At 38.5% G+C, this 12,304-nt stretch overlaps 1 protein-coding gene across 5 annotated transcripts in view; it reads right to left on the bottom strand.

Annotated features, from left to right (window-relative positions):
- The window catches only part of CRYBG3 (crystallin beta-gamma domain containing 3), a 126,481-nt gene that overhangs the window by 92,143 nt on the left and 22,034 nt on the right, over positions 1 to 12,304 (bottom strand). The gene's annotated exons all lie outside the window — the stretch shown is intronic.

The raw sequence follows: 12,304 nt of genomic DNA, 5'->3' as shown, positions 1-12,304 counted from the left end.
GAACAAGATAAGGATGCCACTCTTACTACTCTTATCCAATATAGTACTGGAAGTCCTAGCCAGAGCAATCAAACAAGAGAAAGAAATTTAGGGTCCAAATTCGTATAGAGGAAGTCAAACTGTCACTGTTGGCTGATGATATGATCATGTTTCTAGAGAACCCTGAAGACTCATCCAAAAAGCTTCTACATCTGATACATGAATTCAGTAAAATTCCAGGATAAAAATAAATCAATGTATACAAATCAGGAGCACTGCTATACCCCAACAACGACCAAGCTGAGAAACAAATCAAGAACTCAATCCATTTTACAACAGCTGCAAAAAAAAAAAAATACTTAGGAGTATACCTAACAAAGGAGGTGAAAGATCTCTACAAAGAAAACTACAAAACACTGCTGAAAGAAATCATCAATGACACAAACAAATGGAAACACATCCCATGCTCATGGATGGGTAGAATTAATATTGTGAAAACGACCATACTGCCAAAAGTAATCTACAGATTCAATGCAATTCCTATCAAAATACCATCATCATTCTTCATAGAACTAGAAAAAACAATCCTAAAATTCATATGGAACAAAAAAGAGCCCACATAGCCAAAGCATAGCCAAAGCAAGACTAAGCAAAAAACAAACAAACAACAACAAAAAAACAAATCTGGAGGCATCACTTTACTTGACTTCAAGCTACACTACAAGGCTATAGTTAACAAAACAGCATGGTACTGGTATAAGATAGGCATGTTGACCAAAGGAACAGAATAGAGAACCCAGAAATAAAGCCAAATACAGCCAACTTATCTTCAACAAAGCATACAAAAATAAAGTGGGGGAAAGGACAGCCTATTCAACAAATTGTGCTGGGATAACTGGCAAGCCACATGTCAAAGAATGAAACTGGATCCTCATCTCTCACCTTATACAAAAATCAACTCAAGATGGATCAAATACTTAAATCTAAGATCTGAGACCATAATAATTCTAGTAGATAAAATCCATAAGACTCTTCCAGACATCGACTTAGGCAGAGAGTTCATCACTAAGAACCCAAAAGCAAATCTAACAAAAACATGTGAAAAAATGCTCAACATCACTAATTATCAGGGAAATGCAAATCAAAACCACAACTGTGATACCACGATTGTGATACCACAATATTTAAGTATGGCAAAAAATGACCATAATTAAAAAATCAAAAAATTATAGATGTTGACACGGATGCAGTGAAAGGAGAACACTTTTACACTGCTGGTGGGACTGTAAACTAGTACAATCATTATGGAAAATAGTACGGAGATTTCTTAAACAACTAAAAGTAGATCTACCATTTTATCCAGCAATCCCACAACTGGGTATCTACAGAGGAAAAGAAGTCATTATATGAAAAAGTCACCTGCACTCACATGTTTATAGCAGCACAATTCGCAATTGCAAAAATATGGAACCAGCCTAAATGCCCATCAACCGAGTGGATAAAGAAAACGTGTGTGTGTGTGTGTGTGTGTTTGTGTATTGTATGTGTGTGTGTGTCTGTGTGTACATATACTGTGGAATACTACTCAGCCATAAAAAGGAATGAAATAATGGCATTTGCAGCAATTTGGATGGAGATGGAGACCATTATTCTAAGAGAAGTAACTCAGGAATGGAAAACCAAACATCATATGTTCTCACTTATGTGAAAGCTAAGCTAAGAGGATGCAAAGGCATAAGAATGATAAAAATGGACTCTGGGGACTTTGGGGGGAGGGTGGGAGGGGAATGGGGGATAAAAGACTACACATTGGGTACAGTGTACACTGCTTGGGTGATGGGTATACCAAAATCTCAGAAATCACCACTAAAGTACTTATCCATATAACCAAACACCACCTGTGCTACTAAACTATTAAAATAATTAGAAGAAATAAAAATGGGCAATTAATCTGAACAGACATTTATCAAAGATGACACACAAATAGTCAACAAGTACATGAAAAATGCTCAACATTGCTAATTATCCAGGAAATGCACTTCAAAACCACAATGAGATATCACACCCCAGTTAGAATGGCTACTATCACAAAGACAAAAAGTAACAAATGCTGGTGAGTATGTAGAGAAAAGGGAACTGTTATACACTGTTGGTGGGAATATAAACTGGTACAATCATTATGGAAAACAGTATGGAGGTTGCTCCAAAAACCAAAAATAAACTACTATGGGATCCAGCAATCCCACTTCTAAATACACATCTAAAGAAAAGGAAATCAGTATGTCAAAGAGATATCTGCACACCCATGTTTATTGCAGCACTATTTACAACAGCTAAGTATGGAATTAATCTAAGTGTCCATCAACAGACAAATGGAAAAAAATGTGGTTTATGTACACACAATGAAATACTATTCAGCCATAAAAAAGAATGAAACTCCATCATTCGCAGCAATGTAGATGATCTTGGAGGACATTATGTCAAATGAAATAAGTCAGGCAGAGAAAGAAATACTGCATGGTCTCACTCACATATGGAAGCTAAAATAGTTGGTCTCATAGAGGTAGAATGGTGGTTACTAGAGGTTGGCAAGGGTAGAGGAAAGGGGGATAAAAAGAGGTTGGTTAATGGATACAAAATTAAAGCTAGATAGAAGGAATAAATTCTAGAGTTCTACAGCACTTTAGGGTAATTACAGTTAACAATTATTTATTGTGTAGTTTCAAATAGCTAAAAGAAAAAAATTGAGTGTTCCTAGGAAATGGTACATGTTTGAGGTTACAGACATACTAATTACCCTGATTTGATAATTACACATTACATATGTGTATCAAAATATCACTCAGTACAGCATGGATATGTACGATTATCTGTCAATTTTTATGTGTCAATTTTTTCAAAGCATCTGAGTAGAAAACACGGAATGGCCAGGTAATTCTTCCTTTACTGTCTCTAGCACCTGGCTTGGTCCTCCTTTCTACCACAGGCTTTGACTTCATTGTGCATAACAAGTACAACCCTTTAGACCACCCTGACTCCCCACCCCACCTGGGTTCCTTGGCACTCTCAACTCCAATGCCCTCCACTTCCACTCCCCACTTCCCTGCCCCTTTGGCTAACCCTCGCCTTTGTCCTGACCCATAACTGCACTGCTTCGGACTCTGCATCTCAGGCATTCCCCAGTGTTCACACCTGCTCATCTTTCCAGCTCCCTTACCAAATTGTCCTAGGTGTACCCATCACACCAGTTATCCTACCTCATCACAGCTTTTGTCCTGGTTCTTACTCTGTCCCTTTCAGTTCCAAAAAATGTTCCTATCTTCTCTATCCAGATCTCAAATATGGCCAATTACCTCAAAGCCTCTTTCTTTTGTTCCTTGGTCACCCCTATCCAGAAAACTCCAGATTTCTCTTTTCCAAACAGGTGACTGAGTCTCACCTAAAAAATCTGCAGGGATATGCAGAGCTATACAGATTCAGGGTGCCAATCATTCATGATTTACAGCTTCAGCTCAAAACTGGTCTGCAACCTTTCCCCATTTTTCACAGCAGCTATTTGAAACCTTTCTCGCATCCTTTTAGCCATCCCCTCAACTATCCCATTCACTCGCTCAGAAGAGTATCAGAAAGAGTACTTCAGAAGAGCTCAGAAAGCCTTGTTTTTTCAGAGAGACACTCCCTCACAGTCCTGACTCCACCTCTTCTCTACCTGCATCACAGCAGCCACAGCAGCAACAGCAGCAGCAGCATCTAGCCTACTTCCTTCACTGGCCCTTGCAATAAAAGGAAAAAGAATTCCACCTCCCAAAGCTAATTCCTTCAGCAGGGCATCAGTTCATAATCCTTGGTGTCCCTCAGGAAACTCAGTTGCTGATCTGGCCCTTCTGTGAGATTCTATCATTCAAAAGTATATCCAGAGACAGCCTTCTCCTCTGTCCTCATTACTAACCTCGTTACAAAGGAGTTACCAATCCTCCCTGTTTCTTTTCCTTTACTCCCAATCACTTCCTAAGTCCAGACAATTGGGCTACCTCCCCAATAATCCTAACCATGACCTTTCAGGGACACCATTCTAACGACTAATCACTCCAATGGACTGTTCTTCTGTCCTGATCTTATATGATGTGTCTGCAGAATGTGAGACTGAATCTCTTCCTGAAAACCATTCTTCCTTTAGATTCCATGGCATCACTCTGAGGTTTCCCTTCTTACTCTCTGAATACTCTTCTCCATCTCTTTCACATTCACTTCTTGTAGCCATCCCTCATATAACATGCTTCTCCAATTTCCAGCCTATATCAGCTTTTCCTTCATGCTCTTATGAAATCTCTTGCCCACAGACTCAAATATTCAGATGATGATCCTCAGATTAGCTCAGACTCCTAAACTACCAACCAGACATCTATCTCCATACCTGGATGCTTCACTGGACCTCAAACTCAAAACATTCCAAACTGAACTTGGCCATGCTATGTCTCCTTTCTTCCTTCTTCTATAAAGTTTAAAATTCCCACTTGTTAAAGTCAGAGAAAACATCAGGACACCATCACCATAACTGCGCCCCCTAGAATAGTGTTATCGGTGGCCTAACCGGATTTGTTGCTTCCACATCTGTTATCCCCCACTATGTTCTCCAGACAAAAACCACAGCAATCTTCTAGAAGCCAAGTATGATCATTCTTAAATCCCTCCAATGGCTGAGCATTGCCATCAGGATAAAATCCAAGCCCCCTGGCATTGCCTTCAAGGTCTTGGTGGATATAGCCCCCATGGCTTTCTCCAATTTCATCTCTTACCACTCACAATGCTTGCAATGCCTACTGTCTTCACATGCATTACTATTCACTATCTCCTCCTTCCTCTCTCCCTCCCTACCTTTCTTTCTCTCACACTACTGTGTATCTTTGCAGAATGCTATTTCCACTGCTGGGACTCATCCCTTGCTCTCTTTGCCTGGAAAATTCCTTCTACAATTCCAGTTTTTCAGGACGGAAATTACATTTACGTTCTTCCAGTGTATATCCCTAATATCATATGTCTGCCTTGACACCACAGGGTGTAGGTAAACAATAATCTTACATACTTTCATCATGAGTAGGATTATTACTGAAGTTATTAACGGTAACTAAAATTTGGCATTCATAAACTAAAACCCACTCCTTATTAAATAATTCTAGTTAATGTTCTACTAAGACATCTGGCTGCCACGTATTACTTGGAAATTTTGCCAAAAGTTGAAATTCCACCACCAATACTTGAAATTCACAATTTTGAGAAAAATGCTTTATTAGTTTATTATTGCTGCTATCTTGAATTACAGCTTAAATGATGCTAAATTTTTTTTTTTTTTTGGAGACAGTCTCGCTCTGTCACCCAGGCTGGAGTTCAGTGGTGCAATCTCGGCTCACCAAAACCTCCACCTCCCAGATTCAAGCCATTCTTCTGCCTCAGCCTCCCAAGTAAATGGGATTACAGGCGCACGCCCATCATGCCCAACTAATTTTTTTATTTTTAATAGAGACAGGGTTTCACCATGTTGGCCAGGCTGGTCTCCATTTCCTGATCTCAAGTGATTGACCCGCCTCAGCCTCCCAAAGTGCTGGGATTACAGGCTGATGCTAAAATCTTAAATCAAAATCAGTACCTTTATAAAGGATTTCATCGTGGTGGGTTGTCTGATTAACTCCTCAGTGAGTACTGATATATATTCATGTCAATATTTTTCAATAAATGGATTTTACAACTAAATTTGTAAAGATGAACTGTTTATACTCCTATTGTTAAAGTAATTTTGCTTCAAAGATAACATTAGATCATTATCACAGAGTTATTCTTTTCACTAGAAAATGACAACAGGCAAGGTAGGTAGGCAACTACCTTACCTTAATGCAGCTGGTTATAGTTTAAAACAATAAGCTATTTGCAACTTTTATATCATCACACATCAGTGTTATGATCAGTTCTAGGATGTAATTAATAACTTATTACCAAGATTATTTTAAAAGCTAAAATTTTACCTTCTAAAAATGTTCTAGTATAGAATTAAAGTTATATCTGGCGTGTTACTTTCACTGTTTTCAAATCGATATAATTTTTGATAAAGAGATGTAGTTATATGTACTATTAAAATAAGTGCCCTTAACCACAGGTGACCCAAAACAGTTACCTCTCATATGTATCAGAGAAAAAATATGCGTGAAATTGCTGATCTAAATAAGAAAAGTATGAGTTATACAGTATCAATGGGTATGCGTATGAAGGAAGGGCTGTTGATGGGCCTTAGTTCAATGGGAAGGGAGATAAAATACTAGATTCATTCCCAGGTGTCAAGATTGGGTAGTGTGGTGGTACTTCCAGAAATAGCAGGAAGCTAAAATAAAATGAGTTCAACTTTGAGTATGTCAAACTTTATACTCAGAGACATCTGAGAGGAGAGGTCCGTGAAATAGCAGGCTTTATCACCCTGAAGCTCAGGATATATGCTGGGCTAAAGGAATATATATGAGCTAGTCACTGGCCAAGATGCAGGCAGAAATCAAATCAACCAGGGCAGGTATACAAAGAGAGAAGAGAAAGGAACAAGAAAAGGAATGGCAGGAAAGCCACTCCCTCCTGTTATGATATAAGTATTTCAGCAAAAGCACTGGGCCAGAATAACAAATGCTTTTGATTCTCTGAGAGCTTTCTGGCGCTCACTCTCGTGTTCCAGAATCAGTATCTGACACCTGTAAAGGCAAATTTTCTCACAAAAATCTAGAGTACATACATGATCCTTTATATTCAGTTTCCATTTTGATAAGATATTCCATCATACCGCAATGTAGGAACATTCCAGGTATACCATAGTTGAAGTGGCTGCAAATCAAACCAGATACCTTACAACACAATCAATTCAATAACTACAAGATGTCAAGTGCCCAGACTACCATCAGCCACAATGACAGGCTTAAGCCCTGGCAGTCCATTTGGTCAACTGGACAGCACAGTAACACACAGCGCATTTTCCATTTCGGGCACTCCAGTAGCACTCACTTTTTTTTTTTAGAAGCAATCAAGAGGCAAGATTTTGACTTCCAGCTAAAGTTGAATATGGTATGCCTTCTTGTATGTACCTTCTTCTCAAACGTTATGCAGAATCAATATTTCAAATATCTGCCTTCTATACTATTCACCCAGAATAAATCACCACCATTTTCAAGCAAAGATTCACAGTATTTCTAAGTTTTAGCCAGACTTTATATGGCAAGAAGGCAATCATTTTACCAAGTGCCTACTCTGTATCAGGCATTGTACAGTACTTAACATGTTATCTTAGTTAATTCTAAAACACCTCTATGAAATAAGGACCCGCCCTACTACAGATCAATAAACCAGGATTCAGAGAGGTTAAATAAATTTCCCAAAGTTACCAAGCCACCACCTGGAAGATCTAGAATTTAAGTCCAGGCATACCTGGTTACAAAGACTGTGTTCTTTCCATCATTACACATGTAATTTCAAAACTGTTCCAAGGAGGTGCCAGGAATGGCAGGGGCAGAGAACAGTGGCTGACTGTGAAGCTCCAGGCAAATCATTCCCACCATCAACAGGGAAAACTGTGCTGTAATCTATTTATATACGGGGTTGCAGGTACAATTATTGTTGGGGTGGGAGCACTGTTATGTTTGAAAAAGAGGCGTATAAAAATCTGTACGTTAAACTGACATGATACTGCTGCAGCTATTTGCATTGCTGAGAAAAAAAGACAGCATGCACCAGGAGCAATGGTGTATGCCTGTCTGTAGTCCCAGCTACTCAGGAGACTGAGGTGAGCGAATTGCTTGAGCCCAGGAGTTTGAGGCCAGACAGACATAGCAAGACCTGTCTGTTAGAAAACAAACAGGCTGGGTGCAGTGGCTCATGCCTGCAATCCCAGCACTTTGGGAGGCTGAGGCAGGCGGATCACGAGGACAGAAGATCGAGACCATCCTGGCTAACACGGTGAAACCTTGTCTCTACTAAAAATACAAAAAATTAGCCGAGAGTGGTGGCACGTGCCTGTAGTCCCAGCTACTCGGGAGGGTGAGGCAGGAGAATCGCTTGAACCCAGGAGGTGAAGGTTTCAGTGAGCCGAGATCGCGCCACTGCACTCACTCCAGCCTGGGTGACAGAGCGAGACTCCGTCTCAAAACAACAACAACAAACAAACAAAGATAGCAAGCATACACTAAAGCCATACATATTTTAAAAATTGGTTCAGTAATTAATTTCCCTCTAACCAAGACAACATTTAACACATTTAAATTTGACTACCATTTTACTCTCACTGAGAAAGAGTTGAAAACCTAATAAGGAAAGAGGAGCTACATAAAATCAAAACATGAACAGATGCAAATATTTAAAATATTCATCTTACTACATAATTCTGTATTCTGAATACGGGCATTAATGTAAAGAACAATTAGTGATCATTCTTCCTCAGTGAAATAGTCTTGGGCTACAATTCTTCCATTTCTACATGTCAATTATTAAACAGTGGCAACAAAAAATGCGGTTCTTTGTAATAAGTGATTTACTTATTAGAAATAAGGGTAATGTGTCATAAATATCTGATATTGATATGCAGTAAGTTAATACTTATTAATTTCATTTTATTTACAAGAATATCACAGGCATACACCAAATACTTCCTCTTAAAAGATGCTAAATCCTTCAACAAAGTTGTATGATTAGTCATGAGCAGCATTCTAAAATGGGACCAGTGGTAGATTTTATATAAGGCAGATGCCAAGCTATGGAGAATATGCATAATAATCATTGATGTATTGAGGCCTGGGTTGGAGAATCTATAACCTGTGGTCCAGATATAATAATCTTATTTAGCTCATGGTTCATTTCTGGAAAAAGACTTATTGCCATTGTTATTTTTATGTTTTAATAGGATTTCTTTTTGATAAATGAAGTTTATGAATATAGCTTAAAAATTCAGTACACGAGTAGGAAGAATCATGGTACATAACTGCCTCTGAATTATCTTGCCTCTGTTCATTATCAGTGGGAGTTGTGTCAAGTGACTTAATTTGAGATTCGCTTTTTTCAACTACATACAAAGGGATACAAATTCTGTTTAACACTGTGGATAGAACATACACATTGATTTTTTCCTTTTGAACAAAATACTCTAAAATGACAGCAAAAGGGTATTTTTGTTGTTGTTGTTTTTAGTTATAAGTACAAAGACAGGAAGAGAACAGATATAACTGGTGATACAGTTTGGATGTTTGTACCCTCACACTGAAATATAATCCCTGATGTTGAAGGTGGGGCCTGGTGGGAGGTGTCTGGGTCATGGGGGCAGAACCCTCATGGATGGCTTTGTGGTGTCCTTGCAATAGTGAGTGAGTTCTCGTGAGATCTGGTTGTTTAGAAGTGTGTGGCAGCTTTCCCCTCTCTCTTGCTCCTGCTCTTGCTATGTGACATGTCTGCTCCTTCTTTGCCTTCTGCTATGATTTCCACCAAAGCCGAGCAGATGTTGGTGCCATGCTTTATGTAAAGCCTGCAGAACTGTAAGCCAATGAAACGTCTTTTCTTTATAAATTACCCAGTCTCAGGTATTTTTTTATAGCAATGCAAAAACAGCTGAATATAGCAGGCAAGATATTTCAGAAAAGGTTTAGAAGGCAAAAGCAGACAGAGGCAGAGAAAGCTTCTACCTAAGTGACTGCAAAAAGGGACTCTGAACCTAACAATCATCCCATAGGCAATCTGAAATGACTTAGGATTTGAAGACACTAGGAACCACTTAAGGCAGTGTCAGACATGGGATTAAAACTAAGAGTTTGCTTGAAAATCTTCAAATAGAGAAGTTGAGCCCAAGGGCTCTTCCTTCACCCAAACAGTAAGACAATCCTCCCTACTTTCCACCACTAACACTCCCAAGAAAAAATAAAAACAAAAAAACTGAAAAAACATCTCCGAAGATATTAAGGCTTTTGGAGAAACTGAATTTGAGATCAAAGGAACATCCACAGGGAAATGTCTGGAACATTGATAATCAAGTCTGGAGCTCTAGATGGATGTCACGTAAAGACACAGGAGCCAAAAGATGAACCAAAGCATTGGAAGATATTACTTCAGAGGACTGACACTGAGGAGAACTGACGATTTTGAGAAACATCTTCATGAAAAAGTATTTAGCCAAAAGAAATCAGTGATGGAAACTGAAGGAAGTAGCCAGAGGTAGGGATGGGACCAAGAAAGGACAATATCACAGAAGCAAAGATAAACCAAAGAACATTTCTAAAAAGGAGAGAAAGACTTGAAAAAAAAAGTGTTTCAACTGTTTAAATAGAATGAGAACTAGGGAAAGGTTACTGAATATGGTCAGCAAAAGGTCACTGGTGAACATGAATGTAACTGGTTTCATGGAATAGCTTTTATTCAATCAGCGACTACATACTGAGCATCCATGACACGTGCGCCAGACACAGTACCAGGCTTCCCATGTCAGAGGGAACTAAAAGAGAAACAGGAGTCCGAGCAGAAAGCATTAAGAGCTGAACAATGCTTAAGACAGACTTTCATAAGGAATTTTGAGGTAAAAGGTAGGAGTAATGTAGAATAACAGACCAAAAGGAAAGGAAACCAGATTCACAAAAATAAAACAAAAACATTGTTTTTAATTTTATATATTTAAAGAGAAACACAGAGACCTGATGCAAATCAGAAGCCAGCGAAGATGGAGGGATAGTAGTAGTCAAGGCAAGGGCCAAGGAAAGGCAGTAAAGTAAGGACACCAATACCACTGCACATGTTGTAGTCAAGATGGGGGCTTGAGGGAATTTAGCCTTTCAAGGGAGAAAGGGATAAATATTCATCTGACATAGGTAGAAGAGAGCAGGGCATAACACAAAGTAGATGTGAATGAAGCAAGAGTTTAAGACTACAAGACAACGATCAAATGTGGACTAAATTTCCGGAAGCATCTCCAGCTAGATATAAAAACCTTATTAACATAAAATACATATTCCAGTAGAAAAATAGATGTAAATGTTAGAAGTAGCCGCCGATGTTAGTAAAATAGCAAAATTTGTGTAGCATGTAAGTGGTATTTTAAGAATCAAAAATTTAATGATGTCCAAAGTTAATATAAAATATAATCTCTAATTGTTTAAAAATACAGTTAATTTTTGTAGTTCAAACTTGTCTTGCAACCAACAATCTTTGACATCATCATTGGGTATCTCAAGGTCAAACACAAAAAGAAGACTATATAAGGTTATGTTTACATAAATCTGTTATGGTTCTGATCAACTGGGAAATGATGCACATTTTTTCTCTTATCACAGAAAGCATTATAAAATTTATGTTACCTTACCAAAATACATATTTGTTATGATGCCTGGTAGCAACAGTCCCTGAACAACTGGGTCTGTGCGGCTAGGTTGAAGAAATCCTACCAGTAGGTTCCAGAAGGTTTTTTAAAAAGTTACATGAGCCAAAATGCACAGGATACCCCAGAAAATGTGCCACGGTATCCTTTCTATTATGGGATAACTGCAGTTTCTGTATATAAGTAAACTCATAGGCTTCAAATCACAAGAGAAACAGTTTCATGACTGCATGGTATTTACTTAGGGGCTTAGATGCCAAAATGAAATTATCCTCGGCACTCAAAATTAGATGTTAAGAATGGATGGAAAAGATTGTTAGCATAGAGGCCCAGCTATTCTATTTGCCAAATATATTTACTGAATCCACAAAGATATAACTTTCAGAGCCTCTGCAGGTGGAAAACAGCACTACTGGAAATAAGAGGCTGAATTTATCCAAGTTTGGAGACTGAAGATTTATTTAGGTGAAAGTATAGCTAAAATAAACCAGCAGGTATAGGCTAAATGCGGAAAGAAGCAGAGACTAAGAAAAGGGAGCAAGGAAAGCAGGAAGGTTTGGTAAAGGGTGAGTACAGAGGCAACAAGGGATTAAGAGATAGAATGACAAAAGCTGATAACCAAAGAAACTTGGAAGTTTGAGATCTCAGAAGTAACAGCCTTCCTATGAAACAACACAAGGGCAAGTTTCATTTATAGCATTAGAAGTAAAAGTCTTGAGTAGGGCAACTCAAGGCATGTAAAAACTGAAAAATCAGCAGCAGCTATAGAGCCCATACAATGGTAAACCAGCAGGCTGGGTAACAACTGATTGCAGAAGAGAAGTTAAGTGAGATACATGAAAAAACCACCAGAAGGAGGATTTAGTAGCCAGACTCACAAAGGAGTGAAGAAAGGAAAGCAAGGTGATCTTCATTTTTTCCTTTCAATAAGTATTTTTTTATTATAATGGAGAA

The sequence above is a fragment of the Pan troglodytes genome, chromosome 2 (assembly GCF_028858775.2).
Source record: "Pan troglodytes isolate AG18354 chromosome 2, NHGRI_mPanTro3-v2.0_pri, whole genome shotgun sequence".
In the NCBI taxonomy this organism is placed as follows: domain Eukaryota; kingdom Metazoa; phylum Chordata; class Mammalia; order Primates; family Hominidae; genus Pan; species Pan troglodytes.
This window is presented reverse-complemented; position numbering and strand designations above follow the sequence as displayed.